We start from the raw sequence: 18,078 nt of genomic DNA on the forward strand, positions 1-18,078 counted from the left end.
CAGTTGTACCACAGCACTGGTAAAATACTGAAAGCAGAAGGCACTGCCATGTGATCTTATGCTGTAAGGCAGGCCCTGTAAGTAATAACTGAAGTTTTATTCTCAAGTCAGCACCAGACACCAAGGCTTCATACATGTATGAGTCCCAATTAGGAAGTTCAGCTTTTCAAAAACCAGAGTTAAATATGTTAAAGGCTGCTATTTAATGATTTCACAATGCAGCAAGCTGTTAATGACAGGTAAATTCAGCAGAAGTAGAACTTCCATATGCAGAAGATCATTAACAACATCAAATTTACTACATCTAAGAGCCACTAACAGAGCCCAGTAAGCCATATCAATTTTATCTACAAATATCAGTCTTCCAGAGGTGAGTTTTTGCACACTTGAAATGTACAAAAGATCAATGAATAATTGTCTCACCTGAAGCTGGAAAGCATCCGTTTTTCAAGTTAATTTGGTATAGACTTTCTGCACCGAACGTTTACTGTTTCAAGACCTCAAGAGGAGATGAGCAATTGCTTGCGCATCCGTTGTTATAAATCTAGATTACAAGTATCTGTGTGTATATGTAGATATACATGCCATAATTATTATGCTTTTCTTTTTCTCTATCTCATTTTTTCCCTCATTTCTCCTCTCCATCTCACTGAGATGGGGGCAGTGAATGAACAGCCACGTGACGCTCAGTGATCTGCTGGGTTAAACCCCAATGCATCACCATATCTTAAAGAACTTGCACGCTGTAAAAGATTTCTTCTTTTAAGAACGTTGCAACAAAACGTTGCTGGCATGCCATACAGAGACTTCCTAGCCTAGAAGGAAAAAAAAAACGTCAAGCAGCAGCTATTCAGTTTGAGATGTAAGGATAATTTATCTGTAGGCATGGCATTAATATGTAGCAGAACTAAACCTATTCCTTAATAGAGGACATAAGAGAACGAACACTGACCTAAGAGACCAGGGAATGGGAGAAAGGAGGAAGCAGCAAATTTAACATGTGGAATCACTTGCCTGGAAGCTAAACAGATTAGCTGGAAACTTTTCACTCACTTGGTTAAGGTATTAAGAACACAAACATTATGTATGGATAAGATTATGAGAATGACTTGAATTAATAAAGCTGATACTCCACTCATACTGAGCTTACTTGACAAATGTATAGCTTGTATAGCTGCAGCTGTTGAGATGCACAAGCTCTGCTTATTACCAACAACCTAACTGTACAGTGTACATGTAATTCAACTTTGCTATTGCTAGACTCTGATTTAAGAACTGTTCAGAAAATCCTGGACTCCCAGTGATATAAAGTATACTCCACCAGGACTATCTTAATAAAGTAGTTCACAAACATACATTCTTGACTATGCTTAAGGAGTTACAAAAGTGATAGAATCTCACTGCAGGTTACTTCAGTTCTTTCTCCCTACCCTAGGTTCACAAACAAGTGAAGAAACAAAAAAATTAGAAACATCTTCACATACCAGTTATCATTTCTGCAAGCCGAGATTACAGCTTTGAGAGTGCGGGAGATATTTCCATCCTCCTGATGGCTGAGCCAAGAGGGAAAAAGGGGAGGGGAACAAAAAACGTCCATCTATGAGGCGAAAGCTCCCGAACGAGAAGCCCCGGGCACAATCCCGCGGCACCAACCCCGGCCCGCAGCGGGGGCCCGGCCACCGCCCTCAGCGGCCCCACCCGCAGCCCCGCGCCCGTTGCTCGGCAGCTGCGAGCCAACCGAGCCTGCCGGGAAGGCGGAGGGGCAGCACCACGGATAGCTCCTATTGGTCGAAGGAGGTGAGGGCGGAGCTCGAGGACGGCCGTCTTCTTCGCTATTGGCGGAGAGAGCCGTCAGTGCGGGGCGGGGGGCGGGGCCTCGCGGCTAGCGGGGTCGCGTTGAACTCCGCGTTAGGGCGGGGGAACGGAGCGAGGGGGCGGCGGCGGTCGAGGGTAAGCGAGCCGCCGGCTGCGAGGAGAGCGGCGCGAGGTAGGGAGCGGCGCGGGGGCCGTCCTCACCTGTCACCGGGCGCTCAGCCCTCCCTCCTCGCGGCCCCCGGGCTCCGGCCGCGGGCGCGGTCCCTCGCGGTAGCGGCCGGGCTGGGGCTGTGCTTTCGTCTAAGGGGACCCTCGTCCGAGGGAGGGCGGCAGGCAGGCAGGCAGGCAGGCAGGCTGTGCGCGCGGTGCCACCGGCTGTGCGCCGCTGCGCGGACGGATGCCGGCTGCCCTCAGGTAGGTGGGAGGGGGGCGGAGAGGGCAGACCCCGGGAAGGCCGCCTCTGGGCGCGAGGGCTCCCCGCCGCCGTCGCTGCGGCAGGCGGCACCTCGGAGTGGCGCTGCGCGAGGGGGGGAGCGGCTGGGGGCTGCGGCTGGGGGCTGCGGCTGGGGGCTGCGGCTGGGGGCCGCCTCCGTGCGCGGGGCGGGGGGAGTTGCGAGGGCAGAGCCGCGCGACTTCTTATTCGTATAGCCGCGCTTCTTTTCACAGCAACGTGAATAGCTGTAAAACACATAATTCTACCTAAATTAAGTTGTTTAAATTGGAGATAAACAGATGTCTTAGACCTGCTTCTCTTTTTTTGCTGGAAGAAGTGAAGTCAATCACATTCTCTTACAAACAGGGCCTGGGTGTCCCTGTAGACAGCAGGGTGACCACAAACCAGCAATGTGGCCTTGTGGTCAAGAAGGCCAATGGTATCCTGGGATGCATTAAAAAGAATGTGGCCAGCAGGTTGAGTGAGGTGAGTGAGCAAAGTATTATTTACTAACCAGCTAACTGCAGGAGAAGACTCTTAACAGAATAGAAATTTATGTTCTTAACATGCTCCTTTTTGAAGAAAATGGTAGAAAAGACAGAAGTGAGGAATAGAGGATACTTAAACCAACCTGGATCCACTAGAAAACTTCAAAGTAGGGACAGTTACAAAAGCTCAGCTATTCCATTGAGGGAGTAAGCACAAAAAGAAAGACTGAAGCCTTTAGCTAGCAGTTTGTCAGAAAACAGTCTTAAATATGCGCAAGGGTGGAAAGAGACTTCCTATTTCCTTAAATGCAAGCAGATTGAAACAGTTTCTTTTGATTTCTGTATCTATGATTTTCATAAGCAGTTACAAGAACGGTGTTCTCAGATTGGATATTATGAGTAAATGCTTGTGTTGCATTTAAGGAAATAATAAACAGCAACTATTTCTCATCCAAGAAAAAGACAAACACGTAAACTGAATGAGCAGCTTATATACATATATCCCCTAGATATCTGTAGCACTCCCATGGTGTTGGCAGAAATGGCAGAGAATTTATAGAGATGCATACCTCCTCAAGCAGAAAGCAGAGGTTACTAAGGCACACTACCCCAGGTATCACCAATAGCAGTAGAAGCTTGTGCTTAGGCAACTCAAGTACACCTTTCACCCCCCACACGAATATTAAACATTACCATCATAGCATCCCCCCCCCCTTTTTTTTTTCTTTCTTTCCTTTTAAATTGTCTTTTATCTCAGGCCCATGAGATGCATGGAAATCAAAAGTCCGTGAGTTATGAACAAAGAAGTTCTTTGCCACAGAAAATACGTTACATATGGAGTGAGATGTTGTGCTGTTGCCAAGCACATCAGGCTTGCTAATGTAACTTCAAATGCAGAACTTCTAGCAGAACGTGCTAGAACTAATACCATGGTACAAGCCAGAGGAGTCTTGTCTGCTGCTCTTTCCTCTCACTGCTGTCGTGGACCCTGCAACAGGCTGGATTGGACAGTGCTGGTTAAACACAGCTTGTTTCCTGAGCATTTTATCAATTATTTCTGTATTGCTGATATACAGATATAGGGTTTTTTCCTGTTCCTCTGCACAGTTGAATTTCCATTTGCCACTTTCCCAGATACTGGCATCTTGGGACCTGGGAACCAAACACAAGTCAAACTAATCCCTCTAGGTATGTCATAATGCTGGTTTTTATGTTGCTGTAATTATCTGCAGTTGTATAGAGTATTTAAGACAAATGGAACTGTTTGGTATTACGGTTTGGTACATGAAAGAAAATAAAACATCCTTTATTTTAATATATGACAAAGAATGAATAATACTTACTTGCCACCAACCACTTCTCACTTCTGACACTCTACCAAACTGATGGATGTTCTACATAAAGCAACACTTTCCTTCTTCCCTTTTGATTTAGTAGATTTTTTTTTATTTTAATGTTTGTTTCAGTCTACATATTGAAATAGGTTTTACTGGGCACCTTTACTTCTCAAACTTTCTGCATTCAGGTTTGTAAAGAAAGGCAGACTTTTCTTCTCCAAGATCAGACAGACAGCACATTCTTTGGCCAACAAATTCTTGTTTCTTAACAATACTGACATTTTGCTCTGCCAAGCATTTAAAAGTGCATTCCTTTTAGAGACCTTCTCTTCGTTACAGTCTATATGTAACTGTGATACATATTTTCTCTGTATTTGGGAAAACCTAATAATAGATACAATTTACCACCAAAAATATTTGCAGTCATGACTTCATCATAGACTTTTTCCTACTTTTCCAGTACTTGTTTGATACTTTCTTTTTCTAGTAAGCAAAAATTCTAAGCCCTTGTCCTCCAGTAACTGTCTTTCATTTTCTGATACATTCAAAGATAACCTTTGGAGGCATGCCTTTTTCTGGGAAGCCAAGTTCTAACAGCAGAAAAAAATTTCAAAGGCTGTATGGAGAGCATCAACTACAATGGCAATAATATCACTGACCTTGCTAGAAGGAAGAAATTGGAACCGTCTAATGTGGTAAGAACATAACTTTATCATCATCTAAACTTCTGCTTCTCCTTCTAAGGAAAGTTTGTGAGTGTGTGTGACAGATGTTCTGAAATCATATAATATATAAAACAAAGTTTGTCACATGCCTAAAGATTTCATTATACATACTTTTATGATTTTTTTTTGTTTGTTTGTTTGTTTGTTTTTAATATCTGGGAACCTGTTTCTGCTGGGATTTAAGTTTCAGCTTTACAGAATTAGCCTTCAGCATCAGGTGAATGTTTTTTAAAAGAAAACCAGTAGATCAGTATATACATTTTTGCTTTCATCTTATAGTAACCCAAAACTAGGATGGACAATATTTATTGTTAAATCAATTGCAGTGTGTCAAGGATCTAAATCCTGTTATCTTCCATCCCCACAGAGCAAGTTGCGTGGGTGTGCAAAATCATTAGAAAGGGAAGGCTCAGAGCCATTTTATGGGAGCTCCGTAAAGCATCAAGATACTAAACTTTGAAACTGTTATTTAGCTTATTAACATTACAGGGATTATTAACATTACATTCTATTTTTTTCTCTCCAAAGCATTCATAGTTGCTTTCATGTTTAAACTTGTGTCTTTCTGTAAGGGTTGATCAGGAAATCACTTTAATTTCTGTATTTTTAAGAATCTAGGCGTTCCTAAAATAGTTGGTGGATTACATGAGCAATGTGGGTAGGAAATAAATGTATTATTACCCTGAATTTGAGATAGATCTGTTCAAGGCTTTCTTCTGTACAGTACTGCAGCCTTCACAAAGCCCTGCTCACAGTATGTATAGTTTGATTACTGCTTTTTTTCTTTATGTATTTTGCATAGTACATAACAGTAATGAAGAATAAGATATAAGATAAACATGTACAGTAGAAATAAAGTGCAATGATTCTTCTTGGACAGATGTGCAACTTCTGAGATGTCTGTAGGACAAATTCCAGCTTTTGAAAAGCATAGCACAGCTAACAGTTCTGTAGAGTGTCTATAAACTCCTCTTTCTGGTTTATTTGGATGTGAATTTTCTGTTTGCTTGTTTTGTTTGTTAGTTGATTACATTCTGTTGCCTGTGACATTAAAGCAAAATCTACATATGTAGATTTGGTAGTGTTAGAGGTTTACCACTAAACTGTGGCATGCTAGTTTAATCTGATGATTCACTTCTGAGAATATAGAAACAGAAGTGAACTTTGCTTTCAGGTGAATTATTTAAATTTCTTCCGCTCTTCAAAAACAGAATCAGTTTCACTTATGAAATCAACATGGATGTTTATGTTTCTTACAAAAAAACTTTTATTCTTCTAGTTTTGAACCTGATTTAGCATGAAAAATACTAAGCTGAAACTACTATTTTTGTTAACCACGTTTATGTTAATGGCACTTAAGCAATCCAACCAGGATCAAAGCTCCATTGTAGGAACTGTGCAGATGCATAGCAGTAGACATATCCTGCCCTAAAGAAAAAGCAAAAATAAATAACGTAATGAAATGGAACACAAAGTAATTGGTAAAGTTATAAGAAGCATCATAGGGGGAAAAAAAAAATAGATGGACAAAGAATAAAAAAGAGGTTTGAGACAAAAATAAAAATGTTCTTACTGTCAGATTTCAGAAGTTGTACAAGGAAAAGGAGTAAAAAATTAAATTTATACAACGAGGATGTCCAGAAAATCTAAGAAGTTAATCTTGATTTTACATTGAACAAAAATAGAATGAATAAAAATCCTTAGGTCTCACAAATACGTATGTTATGATCATAAATGCACCATTAAGAGTCTTTCAACATCATCTTAAGTAATTTATTCATTTTATCTTTAGAGGGTAACAATGTGGAGCAAAAAAGTTTTGCAGTCCTCTGTGATAGAACAAGTGGCAGCAAACCTTTGAGGAGAAAGAGTAAGATGGATGGCCTTAAACAGTTTTTGCTTTTATTAATGGAGCCTGATTTGTTTTCACAGAAATGAGGCAAATAATAAACATACACAGAAAGGAGAGTAGGAGATAGAAGGACAACAAGAAAAAAAAAATGGAGTGTCAAATTTTCTCCCAAATGGACTTGCAAGAGTTGACAGTGACTTACTAGAGCATTAATTTCTTCTTTACGGCTTTATTCAGGTCTAAGACAGAAAAAAAGAACATGCACACGAGTCTTCCAATCCATATTTTCTATGTTATTTAAAGTAATAAGGTTATGTATGGTATTTTATGTTGGTTTCATTTACATTTGCAGGTACTAAAATCTAACAAGTTTCTCAAAACCTGTAACAGAAAAATGCTGAGAAGAATCAAATTTATTGCTCTCTCTCTTCACATACATTGGGCTTATGATCCTCCCACTTCAGTGGCTGCTCTTCCATGTATTACTGAGTGCAATCATGTACAAATATAAGATAAACATTTTCTTTAAAGTATTTATAGTATGTTGCGCTCAAATAAATATTTGAGAAAATAAAGAAATAACCTGACAGCTATTAATCAGAGTTTTATTGCCTTTAATATATGATCCATCCTGATATAGCAATTACTGTTGTTTTAGTAAATGCATTACCTCACTTTTACAGGTTTATTTTCAGCCAGTATATCTATCCTTTTGCTCAACACAACAGAGAACTTTCCAATAGCCAAAAAACATTCTGCCTTTAAATTAAATTAATCTTCTTGGAAATATTACTCTTCCAACTCTCCTGTTCTGTATGTCAGCTACTGCTCAAAGCTGTCTACTGTTCCTCCTGTTAACCATACAGTTATTAAAACTTGGTATATGAATACCTTTTCATCATATTTATCCACAATAAATGAATGAGACTTCTCCCCATAGAATCTTTCTATGAAACTTTCCATCCCTCTGTCTTTCTGCTAAATCTCAAATAATCTGAACTGCAGTTCATTTAGATATTAGACCTCAGGTTCAGATAACATCCTTGAGGTAATAAAATGTTATTGTCTGACAGATCTAAAGTGATATTTTTCCTGTAGAAAATTCCATGGGGCACTTACACTGAAACTGAGAAGTGTTTTTCCTTCTCTTGCTGAGTGAGGGTTTAAATAGGAAATGCATATACACAGAGCAAAATTTGGAAGGTAACATTTCCCATCAGGTCTTTTCAGTATTACAGAGCAAGAAAAAGATTTTTAAGACTTGCATGTGCTGATTAAGGTGATTGAATTTTTTCTACTATTATTTTCCTTTTAGTTTAGCAATAAAGAAATACATTAAAAAAATGCAGTAGGGGAAAGATCTGCCCATGGATTTGTTGTATTTGTGCATATCTAAATAGCAGTACAGGCATCTTGTCATCCCAAGGACACCATGGAGTATTCATATAATATAAAGAGAGATGATGGGGATTTTCTAATAACTAAATTGGAAATCAGAAATGTTACTTTTTTTTTTTTTTTTCCCCAATTTACCAGTTTGCAAGCAATGCCTCCTTTTCCATAAAGACAGCTCTTCAAGAAAGCCCATTTCTAACACTCACAGACCTGTGCAGAACACCGTTTTTCATAGATGACAGACAGTAACTTTACAATAACATCAGCCATTTCTTTCAACACTGTCACAAATACCATTCAACAACAAATAGCATTCAACTAGGCCTCAACTGCCTAATCTCATTGAAGCCTGTATACCTTTCATTCAGTGTTAACATTACTTGAAAAAAAGTGTTTGGACGTTACATTATATTATCCTCAGTTCATCGTGTTGTAGCAGATCTAATCTTTAATGAAAACGAGACATGTAGGAATCCTATTTGAACTTTTCTTTTATCTTCACTCTTATTTCAAAAAGAAAGTTGTTGATTAAACACACCTAGTGACAAACCAACATGTGATTATCATCTATAATAAATGATACTCCTGCTTGCTAGTATAATTGTATTTGCTTTTCTTGTTGCCTTTGCTTGCTTCATCCACACCAGTAGATGTGTTGAGAAAACTGACTGGGAGAAAAGAGGTCATTCCCTGGTCCTGGTTACAAAGACAGCACAGACACAGCCCATGGTGACTGAAAAACAAGGAATAAAGAGGTTCAAGACTGTACTGCAAAAGTGTATTGCAACTGCAGGTTGCTTAAAGAAGTAGAAGCAAAGGGAATGTCCACAGGTTTGAAAAAGTGGCCTGCAACTACACAATATTCATTGTTTCAGAAAGGAGATTTAACGATGCAAAATCTTTGGCAAGAGAACAGTTGTTTTTAGGGATCAAATAGAGAGAGAAATAGTGCTGGGGACCTAGACTCCATTTAGGACATAATACTTGTCTTGTCTCTACACATGAAAATATTTTAAATTACTAGCTGAGAGATCAGGGGTCCTGAACCATGGTATGTTCGTTATTGTTGATTGCATGTACTGTGTCATATCACTTAAAAAATTAAAAACATTAATGGCACTGAAATTTCAAACTGGGTGCACGTACCACTGTGCATAACAACTGACAAGCTATTATCTACGTTGATTAAAACTCTTAGTGCTAGTGTTTTAGCTTCTCCAAAAGCAAGGAATAAACAATTTGAATGTAGGCTTTATCAGTATTTGTACTTGTAATAAAACCAGGAATATTCATAGAATCATAGAATCATAGAATTTTTTTTTGAGTTGGAAGGGACTCTTACAGACCATTGAGTCCAGTTCCCCAGTAATGAACAGGGACACCCACAGAGGTCAGAGACCTCAGAGGCCTGTCCAGCCTGACCATGAATATCTCCCCACTGCCATAATGTTGTCTTGCCCCAGACCTATACAAGACTACAAAGTGAGTCACCAGCTCTGGATTCCTACTTAGGAGGGGTTTGCCATCAAGATAGACAGCAAGTCTCCATGTAACCCTCTCCCCTAGGCATCAGCCCTGGGAAACATGCTGCCAAATATTCTTCAGAAAAGCATCTTAGAGAGGTTTCTGTGAGCAGATGGGGGACATTTGATGAAGCAAACGGATGCTGGGTAAGCAGTAATTCTCACTCAACAACCAGCCTGGGGGCTCCGTTCTTTCTTCATTTCCATTCTTTCTGATGGAAATGTCCTTGAAACTTAATTGAGTTTGCATGGAATTTTACACTTTTTGGATTTCTAATCTTTCTCATCATTAATCCTTAAATATGTGTTCCACAATACCACTAACCAATTATAGAAAAATAATTTAAAATAATCATGTATCAAACTTTTTTAAAATTCTATTTGGAAGGTAGGAGACCTAATTACAGGCATGGGACTTTAATGTATGTGCTGAAAACTGAAACTCAATATCTACTTTTTCATTGCTCTTCAGCAACCTGAGCAAATAGATTACCTCCTGTGATAGGTTTCTGACAGTCCCTCTTAGTTTGACAGTTATTTTAGAGAGAGTCACTTTTGTATATAATGAAAGGAAAAGTTGCCAAGCATACGTACATATTTTATGTTTCTTAAAACTTAAAAGCTAGAGGAAAGACTCCATTTTTAGTCATGCCATTTTAAATTCAGAGTATTTGTACCGTCCGCCAGGTTTACATCAATGACACAGAATGGCATCTAGCCCAAGGGCTGAGTTACATTTCTTGCACAGGAAGGGCAGCTTTTATAATTGAGTGTATCAGTTACTGCTTTGAACTTTTTTTGTGTTACTACATTCATGTGAAAATATGATGTGCATTTTCACATCTTCTATGTATGCCAAAAGAATTAAAAGCAATTTCTATCGAAGTGTTTCCTTGAAATTGCAACATAAAAAATATATAAATATTAAAAACAATAAAACAAAACAAGACATTTTCTCCCAGAAATACCAGGACTCTTAGAAATACCTCACGTTTCATCTCAAGAATACTGCTTTCCACTCCTCAAGATCACACTGACTCCCATCACAATGGCCTTTTCTCCCACATACACCAGCTTTCTCCCAAATACACGACATTTTCTCCCACATACACCCGTTTTCTCCCAAAGATGGGACATATTCTCCCAGAAATGCCAGCTTATTCTTTAAAAAACGGCCTTTTTTTCCCAAAATACCAGCTTTCTCACAAACACCTGTCATTTTCCAACCAAGTCTGCTACTATCTCCCAGAAACAGCCGGTTTCCGAGAAATACCTGACGTTTGCTCTCCCAAATACTACTTGACACTCCTCCAGAGGACATTGTCTCCCCTATTTACCACGTTGTCTCCCCAAGAGACCACTTGGCACACCAAAAAGACCACCGTTGCTCTCCAGTACAAGATCTTCTTTCCCACCGGTTCCCACTTTTCTCCCCCAGCTATGTCATTTCCTCCCAGAAATGCCACTTTTCCCTTGGAAATTTCACCTTCTCTTCCAAAAAGAGGAGATTTGCTCCCAGAAATACCCCTTCTCTTACAACTGCCACACGCTTTCTCCCCAAAAAGCCTCCATGACAATGCCAACTGGGACACTTGCAGCCAAGAAGAGGACACCTTCTCTCAGAAAGACCACTTTTCTCCCCAAGAGAGGAGATTTTCTCCCAATTGGATGACATTTGCTGTAAGAAAGACCTGTTTTCTTCCCTCAAGAGGACATTGTCTTTCCCACTGAGGACATTTTCTCCCAGAAGTGCCGCTACTCTGTGAAACACCTCCATTTCCTCCCAAATCTACTCCATGACACGCCTCAGGATGACACTTACTCCCCGATTTGGGGCATTTTCTCCCAGAAATACCACTTCTCTCCCAAAGGGATGGCCTTTTCCCTCTCTAGCATCTGTTTCCTCACCAATACCTGGCATTTTCTCCCAGAAACACCAGCTTTCTCACAGATACATCACCTTCCCCCCCCCACATCAGACCTCTTCTCCCAGAAATACCAGGACTCTGCTGAATATTTCCCATTTCCTCCGGAACATACCGCATTACACTCCGCAAGAGGACAGCTTCTTTCAGAAATGTGGCATTTTATCACAGATACACCATTTTTATGCCCAGTAGAGCTCCTTTTCTCCCAGAAATAGCACTGCTCTTAGGAAGAGCTCCCATTTTCTAACCAAAATGCTGCTTTACACTCCTCAAGATCACACTTACCCCCATCAAGATGGCAGTGTCACAGAAATACCAGCTTCTGCCCCCAAAATGGGACTTTGGCTCTCCAAAACAAGACATTTTCTCCCAGAAATACCAGGACTCTTAGAAATACCTCACGTTTCATCTCAAGAATACTGCTTTCCACTCCTCAAGATCACACTGACTCCCATCACAATGGCCTTTTCTCCCACATACACCAGCTTTCTCCCAAATACACGACATTTTCTCCCACATACACCCGTTTTCTCCCAAAGATGGGACATATTCTCCCAGAAATGCCAGCTTATTCTTTAAAAAACGGCCTTTTTTCCCCAAAATACCAGCCTTTTCCCTCTCTAGCATCTGTTTCCTCACCAATACCTGGCATTTTCTCCCAGAAACACCAGCTTTCTCACAGATACATCACCTTCCCCCCCCCACATCAGACCTCTTCTCCCAGAAATACCAGGACTCTGCTGAATATTTCCCATTTCCTCCGGAACATACAGCATTACACTCCGCAAGAGGACAGTTTCTTTCAGAAATGTGGCATTTTATCACAGATACACCATTTTTATGCCCAGTAGAGCTCCTTTTCTCCCAGAAATAGCACTGCTCTTAGGAAGAGCTCCCATTTTCTAACCAAAATGCTGCTTTTCACTCCTCAAGATCACACTTACCCCCATCAAGATGGCAGTGTCACAGAAATACCAGCTTCTGCCCCCAAAATGGGACTTTGGCTCTCCAAAACAAGACATTTTCTCCCAGAAATACCAGGACTCTTAGAAATACCTCACGTTTCATCTCAAGAATACTGCTTTCCACTCCTCAAGATCACACTGACTCCCATCACAATGGCCTTTTCTCCCACATACACCAGCTTTCTCCCAAATACACGACATTTTCTCCCACATACACCCGTTTTCTCCCAAAGATGGGACATATTCTCCCAGAAATGCCAGCTTATTCTTTAAAAAACGGCCTTTTTTTCCCAAAATACCAGCTTTCTCACAAACACCTGTCATTTTCCAACCAAGTCTGCTACTATCTCCCAGAAACAGCCGGTTTCCGAGAAATACCTGACGTTTGCTCTCCCAAATACTACTTGACACTCCTCCAGAGGACATTGTCTCCCCTATTTACCACGTTGTCTCCCCAAGAGACCACTTGGCACACCAAAAAGACCACCGTTGCTCTCCAGTACAAGATCTTCTTTCCCACCGGTTCCCACTTTTCTCCCCCAGCTATGTCATTTCCTCCCAGAAATGCCACTTTTCCCTTGGAAATTTCACCTTCTCTTCCAAAAAGAGGAGATTTGCTCCCAGAAATACCCCTTCTCTTACAACTGCCACACGCTTTCTCCCCAAAAAGCCTCCATGACAATGCCAACTGGGACACTTGCAGCCAAGAAGAGGACACCTTCTCTCAGAAAGACCACTTTTCTCCCCAAGAGAGGAGATTTTCTCCCAATTGGATGACATTTGCTGTAAGAAAGACCTGTTTTCTTCCCTCAAGAGGACATTGTCTTTCCCACTGAGGACATTTTCTCCCAGAAGTGCCGCTACTCTGTGAAACACCTCCATTTCCTCCCAAATCTACTCCATGACACGCCTCAGGATGACACTTACTCCCCGATTTGGGGCATTTTCTCCCAGAAATACCACTTCTCTCCCAAAGGGATGGCCTTTTCCCTCTCTAGCATCTGTTTCCTCACCAATACCTGGCATTTTCTCCCAGAAACACCAGCTTTCTCACAGATACATCACCTTCCCCCCCCCACATCAGACCTCTTCTCCCAGAAATACCAGGACTCTGCTGAATATTTCCCATTTCCTCCGGAACATACAGCATTACACTCCGCAAGAGGACAGTTTCTTTCAGAAATGTGGCATTTTATCACAGATACACCATTTTTATGCCCAGTAGAGCTCCTTTTCTCCCAGAAATAGCACTGCTCTTAGGAAGAGCTCCCATTTTCTAACCAAAATGCTGCTTTACACTCCTCAAGATCACACTTACCCCCATCAAGATGGCAGTGTCACAGAAATACCAGCTTCTGCCCCCAAAATGGGACTTTGGCTCTCCAAAACAAGACATTTTCTCCCAGAAATACCAGGACTCTTAGAAATACCTCACGTTTCATCTCAAGAATACTGCTTTCCACTCCTCAAGATCACACTGACTCCCATCACAATGGCCTTTTCTCCCACATACACCAGCTTTCTCCCAAATACACGACATTTTCTCCCACATACACCCGTTTTCTCCCAAAGATGGGACATATTCTCCCAGAAATGCCAGCTTATTCTTTAAAAAACGGCCTTTTTTTCCCAAAATACCAGCTTTCTCACAAACACCTGTCATTTTCCAACCAAGTCTGCTACTATCTCCCAGAAACAGCCGGTTTCCAAGAAATACCTGACGTTTGCTCTCCCAAATACTACTTGACACTCCTCCAGAGGACATTGTCTCCCCTATTTACCACGTTGTCTCCCCAAGAGACCACTTGGCACACCAAAAAGACCACCGTTGCTCTCCAGTACAAGATCTTCTTTCCCACCGGTTCCCACTTTTCTCCCCCAGCTATGTCATTTCCTCCCAGAAATGCCACTTTTCCCTTGGAAATTTCACCTTCTCTTCCAAAAAGAGGAGATTTGCTCCCAGAAATACCCCTTCTCTTACAACTGCCACACGCTTTCTCCCCAAAAAGCCTCCATGACAATGCCAACTGGGACACTTGCAGCCAAGAAGAGGACACCTTCTCTCAGAAAGACCACTTTTCTCCCCAAGAGAGGAGATTTTCTCCCAATTGGATGACATTTGCTGTAAGAAAGACCTGTTTTCTTCCCTCAAGAGGACATTGTCTTTCCCACTGAGGACATTTTCTCCCAGAAGTGCCGCTACTCTGTGAAACACCTCCATTTCCTCCCAAATCTACTCCATGACACGCCTCAGGATGACACTTACTCCCCGATTTGGGGCATTTTCTCCCAGAAATACCACTTCTCTCCCAAAGGGATGGCCTTTTCCCTCTCTAGCATCTGTTTCCTCACCAATACCTGGCATTTTCTCCCAGAAACACCAGCTTTCTCACAGATACATCACCTTCCCCCCCCCACATCAGACCTCTTCTCCCAGAAATACCAGGACTCTGCTGAATATTTCCCATTTCCTCCGGAACATACAGCATTACACTCCGCAAGAGGACAGTTTCTTTCAGAAATGTGGCATTTTATCACAGATACACCATTTTTATGCCCAGTAGAGCTCCTTTTCTCCCAGAAATAGCACTGCTCTTAGGAAGAGCTCCCATTTTCTAACCAAAATGCTGCTTTACACTCCTCAAGATCACACTTACCCCCATCAAGATGGCAGTGTCACAGAAATACCAGCTTCTGCCCCCAAAATGGGACTTTGGCTCTCCAAAACAAGACATTTTCTCCCAGAAATACCAGGACTCTTAGAAATACCTCACGTTTCATCTCAAGAATACTGCTTTCCACTCCTCAAGATCACACTGACTCCCATCACAATGGCCTTTTCTCCCACATACACCAGCTTTCTCCCAAATACACGACATTTTCTCCCACATACACCCGTTTTCTCCCAAAGATGGGACATATTCTCCCAGAAATGCCAGCTTATTCTTTAAAAAACGGCCTTTTTTCCCCAAAATACCAGCCTTTTCCCTCTCTAGCATCTGTTTCCTCACCAATACCTGGCATTTTCTCCCAGAAACACCAGCTTTCTCACAGATACATCACCTTCCCCCCCCCACATCAGACCTCTTCTCCCAGAAATACCAGGACTCTGCTGAATATTTCCCATTTCCTCCGGAACATACAGCATTACACTCCGCAAGAGGACAGCTTCTTTCAGAAATGTGGCATTTTATCACAGATACACCATTTTTATGCCCAGTAGAGCTCCTTTTCTCCCAGAAATAGCACTGCTCTTAGGAAGAGCTCCCATTTTCTAACCAAAATGCTGCTTTACACTCCTCAAGATCACACTTACCCCCATCAAGATGGCAGTGTCACAGAAATACCAGCTTCTGCCCCCAAAATGGGACTTTGGCTCTCCAAAACAAGACATTTTCTCCCAGAAATACCAGGACTCTTAGAAATACCTCACGTTTCATCTCAAGAATACTGCTTTCCACTCCTCAAGATCACACTGACTCCCATCACAATGGCCTTTTCTCCCACATACACCAGCTTTCTCCCAAATACACGACATTTTCTCCCACATACACCCGTTTTCTCCCAAAGATGGGACATATTCTCCCAGAAATGCCAGCTTATTCTTTAAAAAACGGCCTTTTTTCCCCAAAATACCAGCCTTTTCCCTCTCTAGCATCTGTTTCCTCACCAATACCTGGCATTTTCTCCCAGAAACACCAGCTTTCTCACAGATACATCACCTTCCCCCCCCCACATCAGACCTCTTCTCCCAGAAATACCAGGACTCTGCTGAATATTTCCCATTTCCTCCGGAACATACAGCATTACACTCCGCAAGAGGACAGTTTCTTTCAGAAATGTGGCATTTTATCACAGATACACCATTTTTATGCCCAGTAGAGCTCCTTTTCTCCCAGAAATAGCACTGCTCTTAGGAAGAGCTCCCATTTTCTAACCAAAATGCTGCTTTACACTCCTCAAGATCACACTTACCCCCATCAAGATGGCAGTGTCAGAGAAATACCAGCTTCTGCCCCCAAAATGGGACTTTGGCTCTCCAAAACAAGACATTTTCTCCCAGAAATACCAGGACTCTTAGAAATACCTCACGTTTCATCTCAAGAATACTGCTTTCCACTCCTCAAGATCACACTGACTCCCATCACAATGGCCTTTTCTCCCACATACACCAGCTTTCTCCCAAATACACGACATTTTCTCCCACATACACCCGTTTTCTCCCAACGATGGGACATATTCTCCCAGAAATGCCAGCTTATTCTTTAACAAACGGCCTTTTTTCCCCAAAATACCAGCCTTTTCCCTCTCTAGCATCTGTTTCCTCACCAATACCTGGCATTTTCTCCCAGAAACACCAGCTTTCTCACAGATACATCACCTTCCCCCCCCCCACATCAGACCTCTTCTCCCAGAAATACCAGGACTCTGCTGAATATTTCCCATTTCCTCCGGAACATACAGCATTACACTCCGCAAGAGGACAGTTTCTTTCAGAAATGTGGCATTTTATCACAGATACACCATTTTTATGCCCAGTAGAGCTCCTTTTCTCCCAGAAATAGCACTGCTCTTAGGAAGAGCTCCCATTTTCTAACCAAAATGCTGCTTTACACTCCTCAAGATCACACTTACCCCCATCAAGATGGCAGTGTCACAGAAATACCAGCTTCTGCCCCCAAAATGGGACTTTGGCTCTCCAAAACAAGACATTTTCTCCCAGAAATACCAGGACTCTTAGAAATACCTCACGTTTCATCTCAAGAATACTGCTTTCCACTCCTCAAGATCACACTGACTCCCATCACAATGGCCTTTTCTCCCACATACACCAGCTTTCTCCCAAATACACGACATTTTCTCCCACATACACCCGTTTTCTCCCAAAGATGGGACATATTCTCCCAGAAATGCCAGCTTATTCTTTAAAAAACGGCCTTTTTTCCCCAAAATACCAGCCTTTTCCCTCTCTAGCATCTGTTTCCTCACCAATACCTGGCATTTTCTCCCAGAAACACCAGCTTTCTCACAGATACATCACCTTCCCCCCCCCACATCAGACCTCTTCTCCCAGAAATACCAGGACTCTGCTGAATATTTCCCATTTCCTCCGGAACATACAGCATTACACTCCGCAAGAGGACAGTTTCTTTCAGAAATGTGGCATTTTATCACAGATACACCATTTTTATGCCCAGTAGAGCTCCTTTTCTCCCAGAAATAGCACTGCTCTTAGGAAGAGCTCCCATTTTCTAACCAAAATGCTGCTTTACACTCCTCAAGATCACACTTACCCCCATCAAGATGGCAGTGTCAGAGAAATACCAGCTTCTGCCCCCAAAATGGGACTTTGGCTCTCCAAAACAAGACATTTTCTCCCAGAAATACCAGGACTCTTAGAAATACCTCACGTTTCATCTCAAGAATACTGCTTTCCACTCCTCAAGATCACACTGACTCCCATCACAATGGCCTTTTCTCCCACATACACCAGCTTTCTCCCAAATACACGACATTTTCTCCCACATACACCCGTTTTCTCCCAAAGATGGGACATATTCTCCCAGAAATGCCAGCTTATTCTTTAAAAAACGGCCTTTTTTCCCCAAAATACCAG

At 41.8% G+C, this 18,078-nt stretch overlaps 1 long non-coding RNA gene across 1 annotated transcript; it reads left to right on the top strand.

Moving 5' to 3' along the window:
- Positions 1-1,870: 1,870 nt before the first annotated feature.
- On the top strand, positions 1,871-4,741 carry LOC149911971 (uncharacterized). The gene is made up of 3 exons (XR_016462602.1): positions 1,871-2,229; positions 2,615-2,734; positions 4,624-4,741. It is a non-coding gene; the product is annotated as an uncharacterized LOC149911971 (long non-coding RNA).
- Positions 4,742-18,078: the final 13,337 nt, after the last annotated feature.

Source organism: Phasianus colchicus, unplaced genomic scaffold (genome assembly GCF_987193195.1).
Source record: "Phasianus colchicus unplaced genomic scaffold, bPhaCol1.hap1.1 HAP1_SCAFFOLD_48, whole genome shotgun sequence".
In the NCBI taxonomy this organism is placed as follows: domain Eukaryota; kingdom Metazoa; phylum Chordata; class Aves; order Galliformes; family Phasianidae; genus Phasianus; species Phasianus colchicus.